The sequence below is a fragment of the Mchenga conophoros genome, linkage group LG4 (genome assembly GCF_057382185.1).
Source record: "Mchenga conophoros isolate Kocher_MC1m ecotype Shallow Benthic linkage group LG4, M_conophoros_male_GT1.1, whole genome shotgun sequence".
NCBI lineage: Eukaryota > Metazoa > Chordata > Actinopteri > Cichliformes > Cichlidae > Mchenga > Mchenga conophoros.
Window position 1 is genome coordinate 12,417,663 of NC_140529.1, and position 21,381 is coordinate 12,439,043.

Genomic DNA, 21,381 nt, shown 5'->3' on the forward strand with positions numbered 1-21,381 from the left:
TTCTCTCCCTCTGCACTTTTTTTTCACCTCTTTATTTTCCCATTAAGTTTTTTTTTTCCTGTTTCTCTTCACCATCTCTGGTGGTCTGACATTAACACTGCGGTGGTCAGACAGCCATGTGATCCACCAGGTCAGCAAAGGGAGAAGGCAGACACTGACTGGCTCACAGAGCACACATACAGAAAGAGAAAGAGAGAGGGGTTTTCACCTGTTATCTAGGAAGAAGAATATTTATGCCTCTCAGAGTGAAAGCTAAAATAAAAGCCACAGTTGTAGCTGTGGTAGAGTAAGTATGATCTGTAGATACGAATAACATGCTTACTTTACATTCTGTAACGATTAAGGCTTTTTAACCTTTTGATGTCATACAAGTCCATCCATCCATCCATTTTCATCCGCTTTGTCCGGGGCCGGGTCGCGGGGGCAGCAGCCTAAGCAAAGAGGCCCAGACCTCCCTCTCCCCAGCCACCTCCTCCAGCTTATCCGGGGGAATACCAAGGCGTTCCCAGGCCAGCCGAGAGATATAATCTCTCCAGCGTGTCCTGGGTCTGCCCCGGGGCCTCCTCCCGGTGGGACATGCCTGGAACACCTCACCCAGGAGGCGCCCAGGGGGCATCCTTGTCAGATGCCCGAACCACCTCAGCTGGCTCCTTTCGATGTGGAGCAGCAGCTGCTCTACTCTGAGCCCCTCCCGGATGGCCGAACTTCTCACCCTATCGCTAAGGGAGAGGCCAGCCACCCTTCGGAGGAAGCTCATTTCTGCCGCTTGTATCCGCGATCTCGTTCTTTCGGTCACTACCCACAGCTCGTGGCCATAGGTGAGGGTAGGGACGTAGATCGACCGGTAAATTGAGAGCTTCGCTTTTACACTCAGCTCCCTCTTCACCACGACGGACCGGTGCAGCGTCCGCATTACTGCAGCTGCAGCCCCAATCCGTCTGTCGATCTCCGGCTCCCTTCTCCCATCACTCGCGAACAAGACCCCGAGATACTTGAACTCCTCCACTTGGGGCAGGAACTCATCCCCGACCCGGAGTGGGCACTCCACCCTTTTCCGGCTGAGAACCATGGCCTCAGATTTGGAGGTGCTGATCCTCATTCCCGCTGCTTCACACTCGGCTGCGAACCGCTCCAGTGCGAGCTGGAGGCCCTCACCCGATGAAGCCAACAGAACCACATCATCTGCAAAAATCAGAGATGAGATTCTGAGGCCACCAAAGCGAAAGCCCTCTGCCACTTGGCTGCGCCTAGAAATCCTGTCCATAAAAATTATGAACAGAACCGGAGACAAAGGGCAGCCCTGGCGGAGCCCATCACCCACCGGGAACGAGTCCGACTTATTGCCGGCAATGCGAACCAAGCTCTTGCAACGGTTGTATAGGGATCGAATGGCCCGTAGCAATGGGCCAGACACCCCATATTCCCGCAACACCTCCCACAGGACACCCCGAGGGACACGGTCGAATGCCTTCTCCAAGTCCACAAAACACATGTAGACTGGTTGGGCAAACTCCCATGCACCCTCAAGTATCCTGGAGAGGATAAAGAGCTGGTCCAGTGTTTCGCGACCAGGACGAAAACCGCATTGTTCCTCCTGTATCCGAGGTTCGACTAACGGACGAACTCTCCTTTCCAGCACCCTGGCATAGACTTTCCCAGGGAGGCTGAGGAGTGTGATCCCCCTGTAGTTGGAACACACCCTCCGGTCCCCTTTCTTGAAGATGGGGACCACCACCCCGGTCTGCCAGTCCACAGGTACTGCCCCTGATCTCCACGCAACATTGCAGAGGCGTGTCAACCAGGACAGCCCTACAACGTCCAGAGCCTTCAGGTCATACAACTCAAACTGCAGATACTTGAAATTTGAGAAAATCCAGATTTTTATTTTGAAACTAGATGGACCTGATTAAGAGCTTGTATTGAGCTCTGGCTACTAAACAGCATTAAGTGCATGGCCTATATCATAAAAAGTCACCTGGGCCCTGTATAATCACAGCAAGGCCTTAGTTCGTGTTGCTGGGTCAGGCTTGTCCTCACCGAGTGTTTAACTCCTCCACAGCTGGAGGGTGTTGGGTTCAGGATCTCTTATTTGCTCACATAAGGGTGGGTGGGGCAATGTGTCACAGAGGTATCACCTATTAGTCCGGGTGACGGGAATGATCTGCATCCTTTTTCACACCTTGTCTCATGTGAGAACTCATATTATCGATAGTGGGTTGACGACCCTCAGGAGCATCTGGGACAGCCCCAACTAGTGATTTATTACCCGGGACTCTCCACCAGTTGTTCTAGCACTGTAGAAGCCTGTTGGATGAGAGGCGATGCATCCTCGATAATCTCAAGAAGTCCAGTTGTCTTCTTTTCAAGCTCTCAAGATCTCATCTTTGCTTTTTGCAGATGATGCACTTCTGTCAACAGTGACCTCCAGCTTGCACTGGGGTGGTTTTAGGTTAGGAAAAAATGAGCACCTCCAAGTCTGAGGACATGAGTGGCAGAGTGGAAAGAGGCTGAAGTGCTTACTCCAGGTTGGGAACAAGTTCTGACCATCATCTATTTTGATGAACTTTGGGACAGTGACCGAAGAATGAGACTGCATATACAAGCAACACAAATGAGCTTCCTCTGAAGGGTGTCTGGGCTCGCCCTTATGGCTGCTTTAGACTTAATCTTGAAGAGCTGTGGCCGATATTGTTGCCAGCATTAATACTTGTGGTGCTGATTACCTTGTGGCTGTGATGATGTATATGCTATGTCAGCCACAATAGAAACGAATAAAAAAGTTGGGACATTTTTCCTTGTATGGCATAGATTACATCGTAGGGTATCAGAGGGCCCTGCAGTCAAGTCAATGGCATATTTGAACACAATAAGAAAAAAAAAATATATTTTTGTTCTTGTGGTGGGGTGTTCCTGGTCTCCAGTGGTCAGTATTTATCCAAAGTGGTCAAGGAAGGAACGGTGATGAACCAGTGACAGGGTAATGGGTCGAGTGAAGGTCCAATCCAACAGACGAGCTAATGTAGCTTAAACTGCTGAAAGATTTAATGCTGGTTCTGACAGAAAGGTGTCAAAATAGACAGAACATCACAGTTTGTTGTGTATGCGGCTGTATAGCTGCAGACCAGTCTGTGTGCTCATGCTGACCCCATCCACCATCAAAAGCACCAAAGATGGGTATGTGATCATCAGAAAAGGACCATGGAGCAATGGAAGAAGGTGACCTGGTCTGATGAATCACATTTTCTCTTACATCATGTGGATGACGGGCTATGTGTGCATAATTTACCTGGAGAACACCTGGATGCATTATGAGAAATTGTGATGCGTTTGACAATCTTCTGCTGGGAAACCTTCGGTCCTGCCATCCATGTGAATGTTACTTTGACATGTACCTTAACACGTACCACCTAGCTAAGCACTGCTGCAGATCATGTACACTCTTTCATGGAATCTGTATTTCCTGATGGCTGTGGCCTCTTTCAGCATGATAATGGACCCTGCAACAAAGCAAAGATAGTTCAGGAATGGTTTGAGGAGCACAACAACAAGTTTGAGGTGTTGAGTTGACCTCCAAATTCCCCAGATCGCAATCCAATCGAGCATCTGTGGGATGTGCTGCACAAACAAGTTCATCCATGGAGCTGCATCTGGTAAACAAGAAGATTTGGCATTTGGGATAATTTTGGAAGGTTGTCAAGCATAGGACTTTCACTCAAGAGACTACCTACCACTGCTACCACTATAAGATGGATGTAAGACTTGCAGTGATTCATTTCTGTTGCATGAAATTTGGTGGAGCTGCACAGATTTTCAGAACAGGTTTAACAACATGGCTGACTCACCTTTTTATGGCTGGTATTTACTCTCTTGATTACAAGAGGAAAATTGCCACGATAACCGATGATAAACTGCATTATAAACGCTTCCAAGCGTCCTTAATGCTTTAAGCCTGGGGTTTTGCAGGAGTTACTGAGCATTTTAGTTTTTTTTTCCCAACAATGACACATTCGAGCTTAAGGAAAACAGAATCCCCCAATACTGCAGCTATATCACTGCATCCTTTTATTTTCAGTACAGTTCCGTTTACGTCAATAAAATAACATGATCCCCCATGAACAAACACCTTTAAGCAGTGGGAAGGAAGAACTCCACTTGAACAGTGAGAGACCTTGGGTAGAACTGGGCTCAGCGAGGGACAGCCGGTTGGCAAAAGAAGAGGAAAAAGAGGACCATGAACAACAAACAGAACAAAACACAATCTCTTGAAATATACAATATCCCCATTATTTTTGACCTAGAATATCTCTGTGCTGTTCTAAGAAGATAAACAGCATATTTGTGCGCCCAGACAAGAGGTGCACTGATGACCCTGAAAAATGCTTTTATTACAGTGTTTGAATGCTTTGGATGATGTAAGCTAGTCTGAATCATTTTAAAAGGACATTAGGAACAAAACATGCCAAAACAAAACATGTTAGTTATATGTAAAACTTAATACCAGCCACTTCAAAAAGTATTCAGATTCCTTTGGTTTCACGCACATCTCATAGATGTGTAAACTTATTTTCAAATGAATAGAACTGGCATTTTTTTGTTCAAAGCCCCCTTTGCTTTCACACTCCTAATTGTGGTCATTTGCATCTTGTTTGCTTTAATCAGTCTTGAGGAATTCAGCAGAAGAAGATTCAAAGCTGCTCGGGTTCAACTCCATGTCTGCGCTTCCAGTTCTATTTCCTCACAGTGAATATATAGGTTTAGGTGCATGAATAGATGTGACAGACTGGTTGCTACAAGTTTCAAATCTATGCCAGTAGATTTGCATATACTGTTCTGGCATGAACTGAAACCAGCAGCTTTCTGCAAACACCATTTGCAGGCAACCATCCAGATCATGGAAGAACATTCAAATATGAAGCATCAATCAGTAAGTCAATAACTTTATTTGTGCAACACCCAAAGCATGGTAAGATCTTGCATAGATAGAAAGATTACAAAAAGAAAAAGACAGCAAAACGAGATAAGACACAAGTGTATAACCACAAACTGCACCACAAGGCAGCAAGACATGTCGGTCATAATGTTAAGGACTTTTTTTTTTTTTTTTAATCAGTCACTCATTGCAGCATTTCTTGAGAAAATTGGGAAAAAGAGCAAACTATTGAGAAATATAAACACTCAGCCGCTACTGATTTCGACTACGATAAGATGACAAAGCTACTGACAAAAGGAGTGTCTTGAAAGTACACTTAGTATGTTATATCAAATCTTTCTAGATTTGTGTGATATGTGTGAAACTGGTAACAAATGCTTATGGGAGTTTAAAAACAGCATTTTTTTTTTATTAAGGTTTATAACTCAGAAGATGTGTACTGAGAATATAACCTGGAGACTAACTTTGCAGCTCTCACTGCTTTCCACACTTGGAGCACATCTGCTGTTGAATGTTGAGTGTTTTGAAAGCGACTGGAAACCATGCATTGCTTAATTTTTCATATGTTTTTCTTTTCTTGTTAATGTTTGTATCGTTAAAGAAAAGAAAGAAGAAGAAAAAACGCTGAGGGCTGAACTGAAAAGCAGCCGGTCTGATTGGTGATGGGTCAGTAGGCAAAGAAGCAATCATACCTGCTGACATTTAGAAGGTGTTGCCATCTGTTCAGAGGCTGTATTGATTAAGAAAGTAGGCAGGAGTCATTGAAGCACCTCTAATATGTTTCTCCCTTTGTCATACACCCTTCCAGTGGTACAATGGTTACGTTTCAGGATTTACTCTTTTCTTCTTTTTCTAATGTTGGCTTTCTGTAATGTCAATGAGGAGTCATCTCAGGAACACAGGTGTGGCTGTGAGCACATCATCCCCAACCTTCTGTTTGCTAGTGGCAGCTATTCAGAAAACAAGATACTGTCAACATCTGGTGGTCTGACATCTGGTGGTCCTCCAGGTCAGCGAAGGAAAAAGACAGACATTAACTGGCTCACAGAGCACACGTACAGAAAGAGACAGGGGGTTTCACCTGTGTTGCCCAAGTTTGATATCTAGGAAGATGAATATTTATGCCTCTCATAGCGAAAGCTAAAATAAAAGCCACAGTGGTAATGGCGGTACAGTAGCTACACGAGTCCACAAGTTATCTTGTATCTACAGCTGCAAGATAACTTGCATACATAACATTAGCATTTCTGTAATGACTGAGGCCCTTTAAGCACTTTAAGTATCTCTGTATGTGTAAAGTGAAGCTGTGGAACAGACTGACATCAGCATGACTCAGTTAAAAATGTTGTTCAAAGATATGTTGTTTTTTTTTTTTGCAAGGTAAACACTATGTAAGCATACAAGTGTATGTATGTGTATGTATATATATATCTGTAAATATGCGTCTCTGGGTGTGTTACTGGGGTTATAAAACCAACTATATGTAAAGAATTATAAGGGAGGATTTATGATTGGATAAAGCATTAACAGGAAGATGATTATTAGTTACCAAATATCAAAAAGGGGTGGGATTAAATGAGCTAATCCTTCTTCCTACTCCTTTTTGACCATGTTACCATATTTATTATGATTATTATTTTCCTTATAAACAAATATTTACCCCATAAACCCAAGTCATACAGTACACAGCAAACTAGTTCACCTGCAATATTGTCTCTGACTTGGTGTAAGTCTTTGATTACGGTTAATTTCCAAGTATGGATCTTTGTGAATTGTCAATCATGCCAAGCTGTATTAGTATGGTTCTCAGATTAAAGATACACAGCTGGAAATCAGCAATAATAGGACCCCTTTAACACTTGTCAGCAGGTTTACTTTAATAATAATAATGGATTGGATTTATATAGCGCTTTTCAAGGCACCCAAAGCGCTTTACAATGCCACTATTCATTCACTCTCACATTCACACACTGGTGGAGGCAAGCTACAGTTGTAGCCACAGCTGCCCTGGGGCAGACTGACAGAAGCGAGGCTGCCATATCGTGCCATTGGCCCCTCTGGCCAACACCAGTAGGCGATAGGGTAAAGTGTCTTGCCCAAGGACACAACGACCAGGACAGAGAGCCCAGGGATCGAACCGGCGACCTTCTGGTTACAGATACGCTTCCCAACCCCCTTGAGCCACGGTCACCCCGTAACTCTTTAGAAGAGTTGTAGATTCAGATTAAAACTAAGAGGTGGCTCCTCATAATTCATTTACTATTTGACTCTTTAAAGAAAGGGTGGAAGACATATGACATGGGTGACCTTCTCTTTGTATTGACGTTGGTGCTGAGAATAGGAAAGATATCACTTCCCTTTGTGTTTATTATTAGCAGACTCGGTCATGGAATACACCAAAAATAACTTTGTTATGGTCAGATGCACCCATGATCTTCGCGTGCTGAATAGCGGTTGGTGCGCTAAGATGATCGAATGGTTTATAATCTTTTTATTAAGTCATTGCTGTGTTGTATTTTTGTCACCCCCCCCCAAAAAGAAACAACAACAAAAAAACAAACAAAAAAAGCCCCAAGAGATCATGCCACACCTACTGTATCAGTAATTAAGTAATCTGGAGTCATTTTCTTCTGAAGTACAGTGGCCGCATGATTTACACAACGCCAGGCTGTGTGCACACATTTTTAGGCAAAATACAAAACTGTAAATATGTGATTAAGAAAGTTCCCATCATTTGCAGTCTATGACTACGTGCCTAGTGCCACTCTTTTCTCTTGGAAAAATACGTCTCAGCAGCCTGATGATTATAACGGGAGGCTAAACCTTGCTCTCCTTTCTAAACGGAAACATTTACGCTACACTTAACTTTGTACCGTGACTCTTAAAGCTCTCTTCCTCTACTAGTTTGCCCGAACCTGAACGAGGGTGAGGTCACGACTTCCATCGGTTGTGGTTTCTGAAATGATTGAGCAACAATGTTCATTGACGCAGATATCTTTAACTGTGATGACTCGACTACTGAAAAATTCTGGTGTGCCTGTGTCAAGTCCAGCAGCGCATCGCAAAGGATTTAATCAGGAGGAGATAGTGAAATTCTTGGTAGTGGAGGAAAAGAAGCTAAAAAAATCATTAACTATGATCATAACAGTGGCAGTGACATCATCATTGTCACATCAGTGCAACTATGGGTAGAAATGACAAGCATTAGAAAAGATGGTCTAGATATGGTTCTTCTGGGGAAAAATGCTGCCGTACCGTATTCGTCACACTTACATGTTTCAGATCACCAAGCAAATTCTAATATTAGTCAAAGATAAACAGAGTAAATACAAAATCCAGTTTTTAAATGACTATTTAATTTATCGGGGGGGGAGCTATCTAAACTACCTGGCCCTATGTGAAAAAGTAATTGCTTCCTAAAGCTAATAACTGGTTGTTCCACCCTTGGCAGCAGGAACTGGCAGTGAGTCTTTGACATGGCTGTGGAGGAAATTGGCTCACTCTTCTCTGCAGAAATGTTTTAATTCGGCCACATTGGAGGGTTATTGAGCCGGAATGGACTTTCTGAGGTCACGTCAAAACATAATCATTACATCTTCCTGAATATTAAACCAATTTCCACGTGGGTGGTTGGTTTTTGTTTCTGATATCCCCGTTTTCTACAGTGCACCCTAACTATGTTTTTGCTCCACCTCCCCAGAAATTCCTTTTGGAATTTGAAGAATGCTTTACAAATATGCTTCATATCATTTGATGCTATGGTTTTATCACTAATAAGGAGATGTTAGCATGCTGTCATGTTAAATTACAAGTGACAAACATGAGGCTCAGGGGGCAGATTTGGCCCGCCAAAGACTCCAATCTGGCCCACTGAAAGGGGCAAAGATGTTGGACGTCCAACTATATTTTTGAGTTGTACAGCTTTTCTTACTGATTGAGACGACCATTATGGTGATTCATACTATGCTGCAGTAGCTAAGTAACAGAGAAACGTTTAACTGTAGTTCCTGTTTTTCACCGTCTGCAATGGAAAATTCTAGTATATCCACAGTAAAACAATAAAATAAATGAATAAATAAAAATAATTAAATGAAACAAAAGCAGATTTTTTTGTGATTTGACAAAAATCTGACAGCCAGAATTTTTTTCTGTGATTTTAATTCATCTATTTCAAAAAAGATTTCCTCAATTTATCACAACAGCACTTCTCTATTTTGTAGAAAAACTAAGACGTAGTGCTGAAACTGCAGCTCTCTTTTCTTATATGAAGCTATCGCAGGGTTTCAATGTGTAGTTAAGCTTATTTACACTGACAGAAACGTGGGTTTTACTGATCAGGCCCCTTTTAAAGACAAAGTGAAAGTATGTGAACCACAATGTGAAATAAATTTGATATCTCTCTGCTAAATCTTGTGGCTTTTCTTCGACATGCTATCATTTTCAGCAAACTGTTAAAAAGCTTGAAACCCCATCCCAGATAGACATAATTTAATTTCAAAATAAAAGATGAACATATATTTAAACAGAGCCTTCAACACCCCACTGATAAAATCTGCTTGACCATCAGCCACACCGCTGACAGAGTCTGTGCCGATGGTGCGTTAGGTTGTGTTACTGTCAGGTGAATTATTTCTGTTTTGTCCTGCCATCTACACAACTCTGTTAACTCTGTTCACACCAAAATGTTTTCGCCTTGGAGCATGCTGCAGTCGCCTTTGCTGAAGTGGCAGTGGGAGTGAATTGAGCTCGGCATCCTGCCACGGGAGCTGCTGCTTTCGGGGCCTTTCTCGTAAATCCATTGTGAAAGCTTTGGGGAGTCTGACCGGGCGAGGAAAAATGAAAGTATGGTTCGGCTGCTGTTTGAGAGAAAGACGGAAAAATACAAAGACAGGAAAAAAAGGGTATTTGCCAGTAGAAGGGGAAAAATCCTTGAGCTCTGTTCCTGTGTGGTTTGAAGCAGCGCTCGGCTCCCAAGGGCAAGAAAAAAAATGCTTTTGATTGAAGTCCTTTGTGAATCAGTGATACTATATACAGTAATACATGACATGGTGATACGGAGATCACATGAGAAATGATGTTGTTTGAGATTCCTTTCCATGCTACCTGATTCTCACATCTCATGTTCTTATGTTCGTGTGTGTGTGTGTGTGTATAAACCCAAAGCTTTAAAGTGCTTTTGATAGACTCCTGTTTGTTTTCTCGGCACGAGATCAAGGTCAGGTAGCCTTAATATTAGCTCTGAGGGGTTTGTATTGTATGTCACCGGTGAGAGAGGAGAGTGAGCCCTTTAATGTCGATCCAAAAACCAGCCTTTCCGCTCTGTAGCACCATTTCACAGGTGAAAGCCGTGTCAGCCTCCACGAAACTAATTACCACAGCAAGCCCTTGCAGTAACACGGTGAATGCTAAGGTTCGTCCACATTAACTTCTGTGGATAAGTGCTCTGAATTCCCGTTGTGGATGAAATGGGAGGGCTGCGGAGGCAAAGCTATTCTCAGTGACAGAATCGGATTATGTGACGATCCATATGCAATCACTTTATGCCAAGGGAGAAGACAGACGTGGAGGAGAGATGGTGGAGAGGAGGCAGAGGGATGGGAGATGAAGAAGGAGGTGTGGGGGTGGGTGATGGGGGGTGATGTGGAGGGGAGGTGTGGGAGAAATAGCAGGGTTGCCAGGACTCTGAAGCTTGTCTGTCATTCCGTGCGTCAGTCAGCCTATTCCCAGACTCAGACGCAGGTAGCCCACAGTATTTGCGCAAATGTGAGTATATTTACACACACACAAGAAGCACACAAAAAACACTCTTTCTCACTCCATCAACACAAGCTGGAAGAGGGAAATATTCTGTTTTTTGTCCTCTGTCATAGACTAATTAGATTCCACCACCACAGCAATGCTTTTCCTCTCTCCACAGTTTTTTCTTCTTTTCTTACCTCACTAACACTCTCTGCCACACTGTAGCACTGCAGACCTTCTGGCTGTTTCCCTGGCAACAGCTGCTTCCTGTTTGTCTGTCTGTCTGTGTTGCCATGGAGGAAGGGGTAGGGCGATGTTGGCGGCAGCAGGCGGCTCAGTAATGACAATAAAGTGGCACTGAAGTGGACTTAGGGTTCACTTGATAAACATTTGTTAGAATACTTGCATCACACGGAAGTGGCACCAGGGCCTTGTTCGTCTATTCTAAGGAGTAATTAAATCATTCAGGAGGGAGCAGTAATACACTAACCTCCATTTTCTTCCCCCCTTTGTTTGTGAAGATCCCATTCACCCTGCTTTACAGCTCTGCCTTCAGTTTATATCAGGGTTTCTCAGGGCCGATTAATTCTCCTGACCCAAAATGACTGCCCAGTACTCCCTTCCCCACTTGGATACTGTTGCTATGTCTGTCAAAGTTTTCTGATTTTGCACAGTACACGTGTCACATTTATAATTCACTCGCAATTCTTGACTAAACAATAAATCTCCACATATGAAAAAAATCTTTCAGCTTTCAGCTAATTCATATCGAAAAAGGTTAATAATAATGCCAACAAACTGAGGGATCTTTACCAGACAAAGATCCATGTAGTAGAAATAAAAAATGGAAATAAAGGAACAGGATTAAACAAGTATAACTTGTTTAATAGGAGGATCAATTAATAAAAGCTACTTTCAGCAGCTCTCTTATTCAGAAGAGATTACCAGAGTGGGTAGCTCCACATATTTCATTTTTATGCCCTTACTGACACAACCCTAAAGGAATTTGGATCTCCTTCCAAAAGCGAGCTTTAAATGCTGGGCAAATGTGTACATGACTACACTATGTATTTTACAAATGCAGCAGTGTATTTCTTGGAGTAACAGATGTGTTGTTTTTCTCATACCAACAAAACTCTAATATTAAGAAACACCAACTCCACTCAAGGCTGGCACTAAAAGCAGTTGAATTCCCATAAACTCTAATGTTAAAACATCCATGTTTACAGGAAAAATAAACAATACACATAGCTCAATTTTAAGTTAATTTAGAAACATTTTTAACAACTGTTTTAATTAATTAGTATTAGGATCAGAGATGGGCAGTACCGCGTTACTGTGGAGGAAGGGATTACTTACTTTCTGTGGAGTAAGGGATTACTTACTTACTTTGGAGTAAGGGATTACTATTGCAAAAACGGTAATTAGATTACCGTTACTTTCCTGTAAGCACGCTGCGTTACTGTGTCACTAAAACCGTGATTTTTTTGCAAGAATGTCTCATGACAATGACGTAAGCGAGTGTGACGTTCGTGACAACAGCTGTGTGCAGATCAACAATGGATAATATATCGAGTGCGGGAGAGAGTATGAGCGTGCAGCGTTTAAAGCGTGGAAGTACTGACCTTACTTTGAGTTTGATTCCATAAAAAGTGACAAAAACATTGGTGTCCATTGTGCGTGGGAAGAAAACTTCTTTTTACAGCGATGGGAAATGGGAAATTCACAGAGAAACTCGTGGATTCTTCCACTGACCGCTGCGGCACACCTACACCAGGGCAAACATCCGCCTACCACACTCCTGCTTTACAGGTGAAGATAGAACAACAGGACCGCTAGTCTGTGATTTTATTTATTTTCCGCTGTGTTTTACTTGCATCTATTTGAAAGAGTGAGTGTAAACACAAAAAAATATTTTATTTTATGTGCTGGAATGTGCAGAAAATAGGTTTAAATGTTAAACAAATTTCTTCCAGTCAGAGAATGTTGCATATAATTAAAGTTTTGCTTGATGCATAAAGTTAAAAGATTAAAACTAATAAAACAAGTTTTAAAAGGAGACTTTTCCATTTGATTACATTTTGTATGATGGATTATGCAGAAAAAGTCGAATTGGGCTGAAAGATCTATCGCTTTATCACCTATTCAGGTTGTAAATCGTGTTTTTAAAAAGTAACTAAGTAACTAAGTAATTAATCACTTTATCACCTATTCAGGTTGTAAATCGTGTTTTTAAAAAGTAACTAAGTAACTAAGTAATTAATTACTTTTGAAAATAAGTAATCAGTAATGTAACAGGATTACTTTTTGGGGGAAGTAATCAGTAATTAGTTACTGATTACTTTTTTCAAGTAACTTGACCAACACTGATTAGGATAGAGGTTGCTTTGAGCAATTGGTGTCTGTCTCCAAGAACCACAGCTAAGCAGTAAAGGAATACAAATTTTCCATTTACTTTCATTACGGCAGACAAATCTTGAGCAATGTGAGCACGAGATAAGAAACCTCAATACTGTTGGTCATTTTAATTGAAACCTGGTGCACGGTTAATTTAACAAAAGCCAGTCGATGACCTTTTGGTGAGTGAAATTCAAGCATTTTAATGGTGCTTGTTGGTATTACTTAGGAGCTATCTGCAGGTTATTAGCATTAGCTCATAACTTGGCATTGTCCAGATGTGGTTACTTGTGATCAAAGCCTAAGCTCTTGTGCAGTAGATGTTCCATGCCTAAACACGTTTGTGTCAACTAACAACGCTCAATTTGCGTTTATGGTCAGTTGGAAGCTAGTTAGCCAAGCATGCTAAAATTTTCAGCTTGGGTTAAAGCAAACAAACCCACTGGTTGTTCTTTAGCGCTTATGTTTTTAGAGAGAACCAGTGAAGGAAAAAGACAACATGCTTCATGCTTTTTAGTATTTTGTATCCTTGTTTGTGAGGTTTTTTTTTCCATCAGATTAGAAATCAGAAAACACCACATGACCGCAAAGTTTAAAACCCCCATTCTGTTATGGATGACTAATTACAGGATGTGTTTTGTGATTTGTCAACAAAACTTTGCAATTTATTTGAGATAAACCAGCCTGTGATATGAGCTGCGTAATACTCCAGTGATGCACAAATATTGTCCTCTTCTACATAGCCCACACAGATCATCAGCATAAATAATCATTAGTAGCATCTGTGCTCTGGATACATAAATGCAGCACACTGCTGACAAACCAGATGAAGTAGCTTATTGGAGTGAGGAAGGTCAGCGCAAAGTCAGCTGGACCAAATTAGACCTCACAGTTCTTTTAAGAGAGCAGGTCATTTCTGCTATTATTGGCTTACCATGCAAAGTATCTATCCAAAGTAAAGGATCAAATGATGTAGATGACCTGCTTGATGAAGACTCATGTACAAACACTGTATATTATTTGTCAGTCACAGTTTGGATAACTTCCATGTAAATTTGTATGCTCTGTTGACAATGCCTAAATCCTTGCAGTTCCCAACATGATGTTGGCCTCAGAGTTTATTTAGTTACTGCTGCATTGTTATCGGTAGCCAGCTGGGAATTTGCACAACAACCTAATTCAGTGGAACAGTCATCGTAATGTTGCAAAACCTACGTCACAGAGCACATTTGATTTCTCGTCAACCTGACCTGTGTCGAAATTTTAATATCTGAAAAAGGATACGTCAGCATTAGTGGATTGTTTGTTCTTGCATGTTTGAAAAAAAATGAAAGCATTTCTCATAACCTGTTTGTGAATCGCTTTTATGTGTGTGAGCGGAGCTGAAAGTCTTGCCGACAGATGAAATGAGCGTGTCTTTGTACAGCAAAAAGCCAAGATGGCATCTTGTCTAAGCATACCAGAGATGACTGAATGCTGCTTCATCTATACAAGTTGTTCGGAAATTCGCCCAGAACGATATCAACACTCTGTTCCCGAGGCATTTGTTTCAAGTACTTGAAAACCACTGCCATTTTTTTTTGGTTTGGCAAGAGCTGGGGGTATACCCGTATCTTACAAGAAACAATAGCTTCTATTTGAGAAACAATTCAAGTTCACAGGTACAACACATGGTAAATAGAGCATGTGGGCCAAGTATCTTGTTCCACACTGGCCCGATTCCCTCCCAGCTCGCACACTGTCAGAAGATAAAAGAGGAAACACAGCAGAAGGAGAGTTTGAAACACAGAGCGACTTCAAAGCTGGAGAAGAGTTTCTTTAAACGTAGTTCTCCGAAGACCACATCAAACACAGGGAGAGGCGAATGGGGGAGGGAGAGAGCTGTGTTGGGTTCATGTACACATGCAAGAAGATGTGTGTGTGCGTGTGTGTGTATGCATCACAACAAAGTTGCAGAGATGCATCGAGGCTATGCTGGTCCAACCCAAGTGTAGAGAAGAAAAAGAGGCTGTCAGCTCTGATAAAGAGTTTGGAGTGTGTGTGCGTTTCTTCTCGTTCTGGGAGGCCTCTTCAGCACCCAGAGAGCACTTCAGCACAGCGGCTGCCAAGGAGATGATCAGAGGGTGGCCCCTCAGCCCACACACACGCTCACGCATACTCACCCTGCCGCATCAGGGCTCCCATCATGTAAGCGCAGAGTCGCACACACACATGAAGCCACACAATTCATGCTGTTTTATTGTGTATAAACCAGAGTGGGTATTGATTGTTTTAAACAGAGCGTTTACGACGCAAATGCTATTCCTAGGGCTTCGAGCACACCCACACATGTTTTCCCCGATGGTGTGCATCCACAAGCAACATTAGCACAAATGCACACACATACACACACACACACGCACACACATAGGGACACATTAAAACAGGCATTCTTGACATTCCTGTGAAAACCCTGTGGTATCATCTGCAGGCAACACCACACCATCACCTCTGACTCAATGAGCCTTTGTCAGAGAAAAACATGACCTTTCTCCTGTTTTAGCTAAAGCTGCCATGCAGTTCTGTAACCAGTAGTTACAGTAGTGGGAAAAGACAAGCTGCTTTAATTGGAAACAGTGTAAAATATTCCAGTCTGGTGTTTGTGTAATGTCTGACCCGGTGGCTCCTGTCTTTTCCTTTCTTTTAATGGTGTTCTTCCTATTTCTTCCTTATTTTGGCACTCTTGCAGAAAATTCATTGTGGACTTGCCTCCTTCCTGTCTGCCTTGTTCTCATCTAGGCTCTGCCTCCCTGGTGCTGTCTCTGCCCATCGGTCCGTCTGACTCCACGTCTGCCCGTCTGTCTGTCTTGCTTTTGTGTTCGTTTCCTTCTAATCTGGCAATGATATCTCCACCCACCCATATCCCATCTAACTGATTACACAGCTGTGGGATCAAGCTGATGTTTTTAGATAAGCTTAAAAATGTATTTAGATTTTTTTTTTGTAAGACTTCTAGTTTACATCCATTCTAGCAGCTCAACAACAAGTTTCCCTGATTTATATCGCACATGGCACCAGTGTTGGGCAAGTTACTTTGAAAAAGTAATTAATTATAGTTACTAGTTACTTCTTCAAAAAAGTAACTGAGTTAATAACTGAGTTACAATATTCTTAAAGTAATTAATTACTTGAAAAGTAACTATTGCGTTACTTTAAAAAAAAAACCTCTGGGGTCCAGGGTATAATGGGCCATTTTTAACTACTTTTGATTTTCCCTCCACATTTTACCTTTAAAAACTATTTACTTTGCCTTGTTTGGTATCATTCTTTGCAGCACAACCTCACAGAGGTGGGACCAAGTCATTGTTTTGCAAGTCTCAAGTAAGTCTCAAGTTTTTATCCTCAAGTCTCAAGTCAAGTCTCAAGTAATGTCAGGCAAGTCAGAGTCGAGTCTCAAGTCACTGGTGTAAAAGTCCGAGTAAAGTCACAAGTCTGAAATTTTGAATTTCAAGTCCTTTCGAGTCTTTAAAAACCCCCCGAAAAAAAGCATGTTGCAGTTATGCTAAATGTAAATATTAGACCATGTAATTTTTAAATCTGTGTTTTTCTCAACACATGACAAAATAGTGAACTTAGAAAATATACACAAATTGTGAAATTGCACCTCTTTAAAATGCAGCTCAATTAAACCTAGCTCCAAGAATAATTTTCACCGACAGTTCTGAGATAAGCTGCATGTTATTCTTGGATGTGGTTGTAGGACCAGCTTTAAAATCGCATGACAAAAATATCATACATAAATAAATGATATTTTTTTTAAAATATCATTTAAAAAAAAACTGCATCACCAACGTAGCCTGGAAAACATTTGCTAGTTAGATGAAGTCAGCTATCTCATCGTAGCATATTTATATGCATATTTATAATCATACGGTTCTTGGAGTGAGTGCATACACTCATGAAGTTTAGTAACTTCTGGTCACTGCAACAAGCCCAGGTACAGTTTACCGACGGATGGGTACAGGACCTTGAAATGCACCGTGTAGAACGAAAGACCATCGTACGTATCATAAGTTTACCAGTCTCACAAATCGTCGTCATAAATACACATTCGTTAACCGTTTATTAATAGGACCTTTGAGCTCAACGGTAATTAATTAGCAGTGGAAATAATTTCTGGTAGCATCACAGAAATGTAGCAGTGACAATAATATTGTATGCTGTAATCGCACTGGACAATTAGTGATACAAAAAACTTGTTTTATCCTGTGAATAAAAGTATATGTTTTTGTCAATGTACCATAATAACAGAAGCGAAACGCAATATTGTGTCAGGACAATTCACTATTTATGCACAATAAACACAATAAATAAAGGAGCATAGCGCGACAATTTCTGTTCAGCGCCAGACTTGCTTGTAACCTATATCACCAATTATGTTAAGAAAAATGACGTATTAACTACAACAGCAGACTGACCTTTGTGTAAATGCTTGGAGCAGACTAACCTGTGAGCTGGAGGGTTCTGGGACGTTATATTTGGTCTTTGAATGGCTGCAATCCAGTCGCCTCTTTGTTACTTCGGAAACATGGCTCGAACAATTTCTCTTCAACGACGTAATCCGATAACAACCGATCTCTTTACCCGTCGGCTTCCCGTGGCTGTCATGCGACCGGCTATTGCAGTTAATAATACAACAGCTTCTTGACATTTTTGTGTTTCTTTTTATCGCTGTGTAACTGATTTTAATTGAAAGCCTGCGTGCGCTAGTACCGCTTGCCACGAGTTCCCAGAATCCTTTGCGGTTCTACCCGTGAATGACGTCACATTTTCAATCTCTATATAATATGCATGTTAAATTTTATATTTGGGGTAAAATATCAAGTCTTTTCAAGTAAACCGGTTCAAGTCCAATTCAAGTCCCAAGTCATTGGTGTAAAAGTCCAAGTCAAGTCACAAGTCTTAGAACATTTTTTCAAGTCAAGTCTAAAGTCATAAAATTAATGACTCGAGTCATTAATTGACTCACCTCTGCAACCTCAAGTGTCAGAATTTACAGTTATGTTTTCATTGTGACGTACTTTTGACACAATTGATCTAAAATCAGACAAAAAACATAAAATCAGAGTAGAAAACGTTATATTTTTTACTGTAACAACCACAAACATGTTTAATGAATCATATTTCACAACTTTAAATGCAAATATAAATTGTCAATTGTAAAATCATATGCACAAGTTTTGCAAACAACAAAGTTATTTGCATCCATTTACCTTTTACCTTGATTTTTTAAATAACCATTTCAAACTATTTACAGAACAATCAGCTGTTCTGCATTCAATAAGATGCCACACAAATTATTTGTGCCACTCCAAAACAATAATTTCTGTCCACTATAAAGGAGAAAATCACAGCCTGATACCTGCAGGTCTGACAGCAGCAGGTGTATCACTCCTGTTTCTACCTGGAGACAGCAGTTGCCTCATTGTTCTGACACACAACACAAAACTATCCACAACACTAAACACTAACTACACAAGACAATACATTAACTACACACTCCAAACACGCTAAACGTCACAAATCTCTCACATCTCAAAACACTCTCTCTCTCTCTAAAACTTCCCCTGTTTTTTTGGGGTTTTTTTGGCTCATAAGCAGAGAGTGCTCGCTGCGCTGTCCTTAGACAGTAAACGTGACAAAACTATTGAGGAAAAACGCCGCATATATATTGTTTATCATGACTCTGGTTTTACGTGGCTTATCAACACAATTTAAAAACTGGTATATGTCACCTTGTTGCTTTGTCTTTAAGTGGTCATGTGATTTGCTTACCACAACTACTTTATTCTTCCTCAGTCAAACAGCAGCGCTCATGCGATTGCTTTGCCCCCCCTTAGCTCCAGGTGTTGTGCTAGACCAGGGGTGGGCAACTCCAGGCCTCGAGGGCCGGTGTCCCTGCAGGTTTTAGATTTGTCCTTGAACCAACAGACCTGATTTAAATGACTAAATTAGCTCCTCAACGTGTCCTGCAGTTCTCCAGAGGCCTGGTAACAAACTAATCATGTGATTCAGGTGTGTTGACCCAAGGTCTGGAGGCCTGGAGTTACCCACCCCTGTGCTAGACAGTGATCGTGATTACCGTCCGCGGGAGCGCGCACAGCTGCTTAAAGCTGTAGCGTCCAGATTATTTACGTAGTCAGCTACTTCCATGCAACTGATATAAGATGCGGTAAGCTGAACACAGCTTCAACCGTCTATTTGTGGAAAAATAGTAATGGACCGCATTTCCTTGTTAGTAACTGTAACGATAGGAATAGTAATTAGTTAGATTACTCGTTACTGAAAAAAGTAACGCTGTTAGTAACGCCGTTACTTGTAACGCCATTATTCCCATCACTGCTTGGCACAAGGCCTAACAGTTCACTACCGATCCACATCACACAGAATCACACAGTTTATCCCAAAAAGAACAACCCCATGTGTTGTTAGTTGACTGACTCTTGGGCTTGTATGAATAATTACATGTAAAGTGTTTCTGAGGCCTCACCTTTAAATACTACTGAACTCAGCACTTTGATAATATAAAAAATGTAGCGTTGAAAATATAAACGTCTCTAGCTTAAACCAGGGGTGGGCAACTCCAGGCCTCGAGTGCCGGTGTCCTGCAGGCTTTAGATGTCTCCTTGATCCAACACAGATGATTCAAAAGGCTAAATGACCTCCACAACATGTCTTGAAGTTCTCCAGAGGTCTGGTAATGAACTAATCATTTGATTCAGGTGTGTTGGCCCAGGGTGAGATCTAAAACCTGCAGGACACCGGCCCTTGAGTTTGAAACCCCTGATCTACACAAAACAGATTCATTCAAGCAGCGTTGGGCCTAGTCAAGTCACTGTGCCCCCTCTGCTGAAGTCTAGTGATACACATGAACTATAAGTTAAACTGATTCATACAGTTTGCTTAAAGAAAAAAACTGAACACCCATAATTTTTCAACAACAGTAATTTCGTGCTTCTGCAGCAGTCATGGTAACCAGCATGGCCGAGGAGGACACTGAGCAGATGGGCCAGTGCACGTCAGACTTTGGGAAGTACCCCTCATGCCTCTTTAAGACTAAAAAACAACTCATTCAGTAGCTTGTGAAGCTAGTCTTAAAATGTGACCCTACTCAAAAATTGCAAAACAAATGGAAATGTGTTGAAGTTACCATGTGCTCACAATCAGCTGCCCTAGTGTGTGGTGAGTTTACTGACCCACTTCTGCATCGGAGAAATTGTCGCTGCACTGTAATCTAAGAAATATTTTTTTACACTTTTATAACTGTGCTTACATTTCTCTATGAGTATGTCTTTATGGTTGTAAATATACCAAAGAGAAGAATAACTTGAACCAAATTCCCCCATGCCATAGGCGGTTGCCCTTCAAGTGTATATGATCTGCTGCTGACCTCGTTCACAGGTACCAAGTGTGTTTAAATATGAGGCCAAGAGTCTATGTGTGAGAGCTTTGGAATGCAACCCATCTGGCCGTTGCCTCGACTTGGTGTGTCACAGGTTTGGGCAGTGGTTCTCAAACTGTGGAGTAGGCCTCACTGGTAAAGGCGGGACAAGATTTGCAAAAATATGAAGTGAAACTGACTTGAGCAATCTCATTCTTATTCTTTTTTTCTTTTGTTTTTAAGGAAACTGAACCAACAGGACTTTTTCTGATACTATTGCACTGGTATTTATTCGTGCAAAATTCAACTTCAAACCCTTTTTAATAGTTCTTAAAAATTACCGGGTGTGAGCCATGAAGGTCTTTTTTTCAGCATCTGAATTGTGGCATGCCAAAAAATCTTTTTAAAGCCACAGGAATTGCATTAGATAGGAGTAAAGATAGTTTGTTCTGATGCATGTGTAAGTCACATTGACATACATGTGGGCATCGATGCACATACTAGGCAATGAAATTTTAAATGTTCACTGGGGTAATCGTGCTAATTGAATTTGTTAGCAAAATGCAGCTCTAACTAATGAGAATGTCTTTGAGTTGCAGTTATCTGATCGCAGATGATCATTTTTTTGACAGCTTCTGCAGATAGTGGTTGCAGCCTATCATGGGCCAAGAAGTAGTTGACCTGAAAATGAACTCCATTACATTGTTAATATCAATATTTCTGTCCCAGTCTCCCAGCCCCGACAAACATGATGATCACGTGACTACAGTTTCAAAGCTGTTTCTGGTGCTCCTGTGCTTATTTTGAAGAAAAGATAGTAACTCATCACCCCCAACCGGATGTGACAGATGGATGCTCCTCCATTAGCCTGGTTATGTTGAAGGTTTCTTCTTGT

At 41.5% G+C, this 21,381-nt stretch overlaps 1 pseudogene; it reads right to left on the reverse strand.

Annotated features, from left to right (window-relative positions):
• LOC146575610 (dynein axonemal heavy chain 6-like) overlaps positions 1–21,381 on the reverse strand; it is a 43,249-nt pseudogene that overhangs the window by 14,923 nt on the left and 6,945 nt on the right.